Here is an 11,355-nt window from a genome sequence, read left to right on the forward strand (position 1 = left end):
AGGGTGTTCAGCATCATCAGAGAGGGTGTTCAGCATCATCAGAGAGGGTGTTCAGCATCATCAGAGAGGGTGTTCAGCATGCATGTTAGAAAAATAGTGACAGAGAATAGAAAGAGGATGAACAATTCAACCCTTAACAAAGCATTGTACTTTCAAGTACAACAATGAGTAGATGAGTGTTGTGTGTGTGTGTGTGTGTGTGTGTGTGTGTGTGTGTGTGTGTGTGTGTGTGTGTGTGTGTGTGTGTGTGTGTGTGTGTGTGTGTGTGTGTGTGTGTGTGTGTGTGTGTGTGTGTGTGTGTGTGTAAATAAATTAACACTAAAATTCAAGTAATTTCTTTTATTTATATATATATAATAAAATAATTATATATTATATATATATCTAGAATTCACTGAAAGTCAAGTATATATATATATATACATATATGAAATACTTGAGTTGGTGAATTCTACCTGTAAATACTCTCCTCTTAACCACGCCCCTAACCACGCCCCCGCCCCAATCACGCCCCCCACCCCCAACCAAGCGCCCCCCCCCCCCCCCCCCCCCCCCCCCCCGATATTGGAGGTCTCAAGGTTGGCAAGTATGGTATACAATAGTTACATTGTTTTTTTGTTGTTGCTTGGTCGCTCTTTGTGTCGTTTTTTTAAAAGATATTTAGCATTTTAAATTTTGAGAGTACTCAGATTAATTTTTGCTGTATGTAGTAACCTAACGTGTTGCTTATAAAGTCATTAATTAGCAGTTTTTGTTATTTTTTTCATTAAAGCTAGGTTTATTGCCCGAAGGCTGCTGGCTATTCAGTTTGAAACTACTCTCCAGCCGCTATACGACACACGGGCTATGGGGAGAGACATTTTCAAGCCAAGGACTAGCTAAACATTTGCAGGCATGTGAGCACCCTTTAAAAAAAAAGAGAAAGGCTGACAAAAAAATTTAAGAATACATGAAATCAAGACTACATTTCCTGCAATGGGGCACAAATCCACACTTTTTTTTTTCAACAAACATATCCACAATGTAAATAAAAGTCAAGGCACTTTCAACATATTCAACAATTTTACACATCAGTTTGAGCAAATTATGACTTTAACTAAACATGTCAAGGAAAGAAAATAAAAGGTAATACAAATACAGTATTAGAAATAATAAAACAATATGATAAAATACAAAATTCAAAGACAAAAAAAGGGCTACATTCAATCACTTTATTTTTTTTCAATAAAGATATCAATTGAAGGTCTTTGGTACTTTGAATCATTTTCCAATATTTAATTGGTAATTTGAAACCATTAAGCCAATTAAAACATGTAGGTTTTAACTTCAGAAAGCAACATTTTTGTATAAAAATGGTTGCTTGCAGCATAATAGTGTTGACAAACATGTCTAAGGGTGTGGAGGTGTCCCCATTCACAACAAAAGAGATCAAATTTGACATGTATATAAATGATAGTAACATATAAATGTTTGTCAACATTATTATGCTGCAAGCAAAATTTGTATGCATAAACGTTGATTTCTGAAAGTAAAAACATTTTCTAAACGGTTTCAAATTATCAATTAAATCTGGGAAAATGGTTAAAAGAACAAAAACCCTTATATATACACTAGCGTTCAAAAGTTTGGGGTCACATGTAAATGTCCTTATTTTTGAAGGAAAAGCACTGTACTTTTCAATGAAGATAACTTTAAACTAGTCTTAACTTGAAAGAAATACACTCTATACATTGCTAATGTGGTAAATGACTATTCTAGCTGCAAAAGTCTGCTTTTTGGTGCAATATCTGCATAGGTGTATAGAGGCCCATTTCCAGCAACTATCACTCCAGTGTTCTAATGGTACAATGTGTTTGCTCATTGGCTCAGAAGGCTAATTGATGATTAGAAAACCCTTGTGCAATCATGTTCACACATCTGAAAACACTTTAGCTCCTTACAGAAGCTACAAAACTGACCTTCCTTTGAGCAGATTGACTTTCTGGAGCATCACATTTGTGGGGTCAATTAAACGCTCAAAATGGCCAGAAATTAATTTAACACTTTTTTTTTTGTATTGTATCATTTTTTTTATTATTTGTAATACTCTTTGTATTTGCTTTTATTTTCTTTCATTGACATGTTTTATTCAACCTGATGGATGTGTAAAATTGTTGAATATAAAAAAACAAGTTTGACAACTAACTAATATATATAGTTCTGATGTTGTGACCTCTGTTGATAATAAACCTTTTTGTATAGTAATTGTACATAAAGGGCCGGGGTCCACGCATGCGCCAAGACTTTTTGACGGCATTCTGTGACGTCACGTTTTGTTATATTAAAATATTTTATGAATGTGTTGTCTAAAAACTAGCTTACCTAAAAGTAAAGGGGAACAAGAATATAAATACGAAGAAGGGAAAATATTTTAAAAATTATTGAATAATTATAATGCAATAGTAATCGTCCAAATATGAATAGCAGTTTGACGCGAACATGAATGTTTAAAACGCGAGATTTTAGCCGAGGAGCTATCGCTAGCAGTTGTGCTAAGTCGCTACAAGGAGATGTATAGGTTATATATGTAAATAAACCTGTATACCGAATACCAAAAGTGCAAAACCGAAATAGATAAACAACCCAATAATAACCTCAAATTACTCCTTTCAACTCTCAAAAAGCAATGCAATAAATTAAGAAATAAGACAACCAACCTGACTAAATCCTTTAAAAAAAATGACATTACCGACAAAATAGAGGAAAACACAAATAAGCCACGTGAGCTCTGGAACATCTTCAACAAGCAGCTTCCTGGTTGCAGCCAGAAACTTAAAACCAGACTCACCAACATCAGCATTAAGGAGGGTGACTCCCTCATTACAGACAAAATGGAGGTAGTAAGCAGACTTAACACCTTTTTCACCAGCATAGCCGCAACTCTAGTCAACAAGCTGTCCCACCACTCTGGTCGCTTTGGTGTAGAACACATTAAAGCCTTCTACAGAAAGCTAGGAGTATCCAACAACGATTTCAAATTAGAAATGGTCTCAGCTGACGAGGTGATTAAAAAATTGAGCGCGCTCCACCCAAACAAGGCCACCGGCCTTGATAATATCCCCTCCAGATTCCTCAGGGACTCTGCCTCCACCATTGCCCCGATCATCACGCACATAATAAACCTATCAATTACACAAGGCCAAGTACCAAAAGATTTTAAGATAGCAAGAGTAACTCCCCTCTTTCAAAAAGGAAGCAAATTAGAACCTGGCAACTACCGACCTTTTTCTATTTTCAGTTCCATTTCGAAAGTAATGGAAAAAATAGTTTATGAACAGGTGGATAGTTACCTTGCCACTAATAAACTCATGTACAAATTCCAATCCGGCTTCAGAACTAACCACTCCACTGACACATGCCTTCTCTATGTGACTTCAGAACTAACCACTCCACTGACACATGCCTTCTCTATCTGACTTCAGAACTAACCACTCCACTGACACATGCCTTCTCTATGTGACTTCAGAACTAACCACTCCACTGACACATGCCTTCTCTATGTGAGCGAGCACATCAAACATGAGGTGGACGCGGGCAAATACTGCGGCATGGTCATGCTGGACCTTCAGAAGGTCTTTGACACCGTTAACCACGCTATACTGTTGGATAAGCTCAGAGCAATCGGATTTAACAAAACCTCATGGAGCTGGATGCAGTCTTACTTGGAGGGGAGGGAGCAGGTGGTAGAGGTGAACAGCACCGTGTCCCCCCCCCCCTCTCGGTGAGCTGTGGAGTCCCCCAAGGCAGTATATTGGGACCTTTACTGTTCCTAATATACATAAACGACATGTCATCAGCATGCGACTGTGAACTGTTGTTGTTTGTGGATGACTCTGCCCTGCTGGTATCAGACAAGGACAAGTCACAGGTGGAGAAAATCCTCAGTGCTGAGCTGTGTAGAACTTGCACCTGGCTCGCTGACAACAAGCTATCCATACACTTGGGTAAAACGGAATCCATCCTGTTTGGGTCCCACATCAACCTTAAGAAAGTCAATGACTTCACTATAAAAGTGGGTGACATTGTTATCACCAGGAAAGATGAGGTCACCTACCTAGGTTCCATTCTAGAGGCTAACCTTTCCTGTGATAAAATGGCAACCAAGGTCATCAAAAAGGTCAACAAACGAGCGATATTTCTCTACAGAATCTCCTCTCTGGTCAACAAAAGCACCATGAAGATTCTAGAGGAAACTCTCGTTCAACCCTTTTTCCATTACGCATGCACCTCCTGGTACCCTAGCACAGTGCCGGCCCAAGCCTCCATGGGGCCCTAAGCAAAATTTGATTTTGGGGCCCTCTATTTCTGCCAATAATATTGATTGTTGATCATTCACACACCAACTATAAACTCATTGCGGCTCTGGCAGTGTTTACATGATCCTATTGTCAGCCTGGCATGTCTTTATAAATGACATGTCATTTCTAAAGATATGGGGGTGGCCCACCCAGTTAAGAACATAAATAATACCAATGAATGAACAAATGATGTCCAGAGTGCCACATATGCTTCCTAAACTTAAAATGTAGAAAACATTCAGCTACAAGAGTGGCCTGGGGTTGAACAGTCCAAGTGATAAAGCTTTGTATTTACAGTAAAAGTGTCATCTTGTCTCATCAGTCTTGTACATATTAGTCTTTAATTACTAGTTTATATTTTTAGGTAATTGTTCATATTTAATGTTTACTTTGTACAAAGAGAGCGCAGTCTACTGAAGTTAAATTCCATGTGTGTTAAACATAACTGGACAATAAAGCGGATTCTGATTCACTTTATTATTTTTGGTAACAAAAAGCTGAAACAGCAATGTGCAAAAATAATTCGTAGTGCAAGAAAAACAATAAAGTGCAACAATAAAATCACTTAAATATATATAAAAAGGAACAAATTCAATTGTACAAAAAACAACATAATTAAATTAAATATCAAGCAAATGCTTAAATAATATTAATGAACAGAGTTACCAGAAACAAGGTAACATAACGGGTTATAAACAAATATAAAGTTACTACATATTAAAACTATGTAAATGTACATAATGATGTGCAAACATTTTTTGGGGAAAAAATCAAAATAAACTACCTTAAATGAAGGTCCTTAATTCACACATTTGACCATCACATCACAGTTTTGTTCCTCTGTTCTTCACCACCCACACCACTCCACCCACTCCTTAAAACCTGTGTTCTTCACCACCCACACCACTCCACCCACTCCTTAAAACCTGTGTTCTTCACCACCCACACCACTCCACCCACTCCTTAAAACCTGTGTTCTTCACCACCCACACCACTCCACCCACTCCTTAAAACCTGTGTTCTTCACCACCCACACCACTCCACCCACTCCTTAAAACCTGGACTTCCTGGCTTTTCTGGAGGCAAAGTCATTTATGACATCACTGTAAGAAATCTGATGGCCGACTTTGTTATTAATACTAATCACTGCCATGTACGAGTCTGACTCAGACTTGTACTTGCACAAAATAAAAAATAAGATTTTTTTGTTAATTGCTTTTGGGGGCCCCCTGGTGGCCGCGGGGCCCTAAGCAAGCGCTTAGTACGCTTATGCCTTGGGCCGGCTCTGCCCTAGCACCTCCAAAACCCTCAAATCTAGACTCCAAACATCCCAGAATAAGATAGTCAGATTACTTCTAGACCTCCACCCCAGATCACACCTCAAAAATAATAAATGGGTTATACTTGTATAGCGCTTTTCTACCTTCAAGGTACTCAAAGCGCTTTGACACTATTTCCACATTCACACACACATTCACACACACATTCACACACACATTCACACACACATTCACACACACATTCACACACACATTCACACACACATTCATACACTGATGGCGGGAGCTGCCATGCAAGGCGCTAACCAGCAGCCATCAGGAGCAAGGGTGAAGTGTCTTGCCCAAGGACACAACGGACGTGACTAGGATGGTAGAAGGTGGGGATTGAACCCCAGTAACCAGCAACCCTCCGATTGCTGGCACAGCCACTCTACCAACTTCGCCACGCCGCCCCATTCCTACCCACTTCTCTAAAGTGGGCTGGCTCAAGGTGGAGGACAGAGTCAAACAACTTACACTGAGCCTAGTCTATAAAATCCACTACACCTCCCTGATAGCGAAGTACATGTCAAACTACTTCCTTAACGTAAATGACCGCCATAACCACAACACCAGGGGGAGCTCCACTAACCACGTTAAACCCAGATTCCCATCTAACAAAGGTCTTAACTCATTCTCTTTCTATGCCACATCAATGTGGAATGCACTCCCAACAGGTATAAAAGAAAGGGCATCTCTATCCTCCTTCAAAACTGCACTAAAACAACACCTCCAGGCAACTTCAACCCTAAACTAACACCCTCCCCCCTCAACATCCCACCTCCCCAGATTGTACATAATCAAATGTAGACACTTTTTCTCATACTTTTTCTTATACTTTCTGATCTCTCTCTCTATGTCCACTACTTGCTGTACATATCCTACCAAGTCAGTCCTACACTCTTTCAATGTCCATTTCTCTGATGATACAATTGTTGATGACTGAAGTGATGATATCAACCAAACCTAACCCCCCCACATCCCACCCCCGGATTGTAAATAATGTAAATAATTCAATGTATATACTCTGATGATTAACTTGTGTGATGACTGTATTATGATGATAGTATATATGATAGTATATATCTGTATCATGAATCCATTTAAGTGGACCCCGACTTAAACAAGTTGAACAACTTATTGGGGTGTTACCATTTAGTGGTCAATTGTACGGAATATGTACTTCACTGTGCAACCTACTAATAAAAGTTTCAATCAATCAATCAATCAATGTACACACTGCAAGTATATATCTAATGTAGTAACAGACACCTTCATAACAATATGTAATATGTACAATATACACACTGCAAGTATATATATAATGTAGTAACAGACACCTTCATAACAATATGTAATATGTACAATATACACACTGCAAGTATATATATAATGTAGTAACAGACACAATCATAACAATATGTAATATGTACAATATACACACTGCAAGTATATATATCATGTAGTAACAGACACCTTCATAACAATATGCAAAATGTTTTATATACCAATGTTCAATATTGACTGTATTTTGGTCATTGTATGCATTACTCACAAATGTTTAGTAGAAAAGGACAAACTACCTACAGGGGTTAGGGTATGTTTTGAATGATTGTGGGGACAAAAAGCCTAAATAATGTTCAAAAACAGACCCAGAAATCTGCAACCCGCAACTCACAGACGTTTTACCTTTTGTAGAATAGGACAAACTCCCTACCTGCGCACTAGTGTACTTGCTTTATTGTGGGGACAGAAAGCAAGCCCAAATAAACAACCACATGTTAAAAAGAACAGGCCACAAAAGAGTGCATGTGCATGCTAGCAATATGTGTAGTTAGCATTAGGAATAATTGGAATTGTTATCAGCTGGTAGGTGCTTGCAAAAAGTCCAGTGTGCCTCTCGTACACTAGGGGGCGACTGTGGTCATTTCAGCTTGTTTAGCTATGTCGGAATGTGAAGAGAAATGATCAATGATAAATGGGTTATACATACATGTATAGCGCTTGTCTACCTTCAAGGTACTCAAAGCGCTTTGACACTATTTCCACATTCACACACACATTCACACACACATTCACACATTCACACACACATTCACACACACATTCATACACACATTCACACACTGATGGAGGGAGCTGCCATGCAAGGCGCTACCAGCAGCCATCAGGAGCAAGGATGAAGTGTCTTGCCCAAGGACACAACGGACGTGACTAGGATGGTAGAAGGTGGGAATTGAACCCCAGTAACCAGCAACACTCCAGCCACTCTACCAACTTCGCCACGCCGCCCCCTACATATATATATGTATACATGAATACTACTGCACTTGTACATGTATACATGAATACTACTGCACTTGTACATGAATACATGAATACTACTGAACTTGTACATGAATACTACTGCACTTGTACATGTATACATGAATACTACTGCACTTGTACATGAATACTACTGAACTTGTACATGAATACTACTGCACTTGTACATGTATACATGAATACTACTGCACTTGTACATGTATACATGAATACTACTGCACTTGTACATGAATACTACTGCACTTGTACATGAATACTACTGCACTTGTACATGTATACATGAATACTACTGCACTTGTACATGAATACTACTGCCCTTGTACATGTATACATGAATACTACTGCACTTGTACATGAATACTACTGCACTTGTACATGAATACATGAATACTACTGCACTTGTACATGAATACTACTGCACTTGTACATGTATACATGAATACTACTGCACTTGTACATGTATACATGAATACTACTGCACTTGTACATGAATACTACTGCACTTGTACATGTATACATGAATACTACTGCACTTGTACATGTATACATGAATACTACTGCACTGGTACATGAATACTACTGCACTTGTACATGTATACATGAATACTACTGCACTTGTACATGTATACATGAATACTACTGCACTGGTACATGAATACTACTGCACTTGTACATGTATACATGAATACTACTGCACTTGTACATGTATACATGAATACTACTGCACTTGTACATGTATACATGAATACTACTGCACTGGTACATGAATACTACTGCACTTGTACATGTATACATGAATACTACTGCACTTGTACATGAATACATGAATACTACTGCACTTGTACATGAATACTACTGCACTTGTACATGTATACATGAATACTACTGCACTGGTACATGAATACTACTGCACTTGTACATGTATACATGAATACTACTGCACTTGTACATGAATACATGAATACTACTGCACTTGTACATGTATACATGAATACTACTGCACTTGTACATGAATACTACTGCACTTGTACATGAATACTACTGCACTTGTACATGAATACATGAATACTACTGCACTTGTACATGAATACTACTGCACTTGTACATGAATACATGAATACTACTGCACGTGTACATGTATACATGAATACTACTGCACTTGTACATGTATAAATGAATACTACTGCACTTGTACATGTATACATGAATACTACTGCACTTGTACATGAATACTACTGCACTTGTACATGAATACATGAATACTACTGCACGTGTACATGTATACATGAATACTACTGCACTTGTACATGTATACATGAATACTACTGCACTTGTACATGAATACATGAATACTACTGCACTTGTACATGAATACTACTGCACTTGTAAATGTATACATGAATACTACTGCACTTGTACATGTATACATGAATACTACTGCACTTGTACATGAATACTACTGCACTTGTACATGTATACATGAATACTACTGCACTTGTACATGTATACATGAATACTACTGCACTTGTACATGTATACATGAATACTACTGCACTTGTACATGAATACATGAATACTACTGCACGTGTACATGTATACATGAATACTACTGCACTTGTACATGAATACATGAATACTACTGCACGTGTACATGTATACATGAATACTACTGCACTTGTACATGAATACATGAATACTACTGCACGTGTACATGTATACATGAATACTACTGCACTTGTACATGTATACATGAATACTACTGCACTTGTACATGAATACATGAATACTACTGCACTTGTACATGAATACTACTGCACTTGTACATGTATACATGAATACTACTGCACGTGTACATGAATACTACTGCACTTGTACATGAATACATGAATACTACTGCACTTGTACATGTATACGTGAATACTACTGCACTTGTACATGAATACTACTGCACTTGTACATGAATACATGAATACTACTGCACTTGTACATGAATACTACTGCACTTGTACATGAATACATGAATACTACTGCACGTGTAGATGTATACATGAATACTACTGCACTTGTACATGTATACATGAATACTACTGCACTTGTACATGTATACATGAATACTACTGCATTTGTACATGAATACATGAATACTACTGCACTTGTACATGAATACATGAATACTACTGCACTTGTACATGAATACATGAATACTACTGCACGTGTAGATGTATACATGAATACTACTGCATTTGTACATGAATACATGAATACTACTGCACTTGTACATGAATACATGAATACTACTGCACTTGTACATGAATACATGAATACTACTGCACTTGTACATGAATACTACTGCACTTGTACATGTATACATGAATACTACTGCATTTGTACATGAATACATGAATACTACTGCACTTGTACATGAATACATGAATACTACTGCACTTGTACATGAATACATGAATACTACTGCACGTGTACATGTATACATGAATACTACTGCACTTGTACATGAATACATGAATACTACTGCACGTGTACATGTATACATGAATACTACTGCACTTGTACATGTATACATGAATACTACTGCACTTGTACATGAATACATGAATACTACTGCACTTGTACATGAATACTACTGCACTTGTACATGTATACATGAATACTACTGCACGTGTACATGAATACTACTGCACTTGTACATGAATACATGAATACTACTGCACTTGTACATGTATACGTGAATACTACTGCACTTGTACATGAATACTACTGCACTTGTACATGAATACATGAATACTACTGCACTTGTACATGAATACTACTGCACTTGTACATGAATACATGAATACTACTGCACGTGTAGATGTATACATGAATACTACTGCACTTGTACATGTATACATGAATACTACTGCACTTGTACATGTATACATGAATACTACTGCATTTGTACATGAATACATGAATACTACTGCACTTGTACATGAATACATGAATACTACTGCACTTGTACATGAATACATGAATACTACTGCACGTGTAGATGTATACATGAATACTACTGCATTTGTACATGAATACATGAATACTACTGCACTTGTACATGAATACTACTGCACTTGTACATGAATACATGAATACTACTGCACTTGTACATGAATACTACTGCACTTGTACATGAATACTACTGCACTTGTACATGAATACTACTGCACTTGTACATGAATACATGAATACTACTGCACTTGTACATGAATACATGAATACTACTGCACTTGTACATGAATACTACTGCACTTGTACATGTATACATGAATACTACTGCACTTGTACATGAATACATGAATACTACTGCACTGGTACATGTA

The sequence above is a fragment of the Entelurus aequoreus genome, linkage group LG27 (assembly GCF_033978785.1).
Source record: "Entelurus aequoreus isolate RoL-2023_Sb linkage group LG27, RoL_Eaeq_v1.1, whole genome shotgun sequence".
NCBI lineage: Eukaryota > Metazoa > Chordata > Actinopteri > Syngnathiformes > Syngnathidae > Entelurus > Entelurus aequoreus.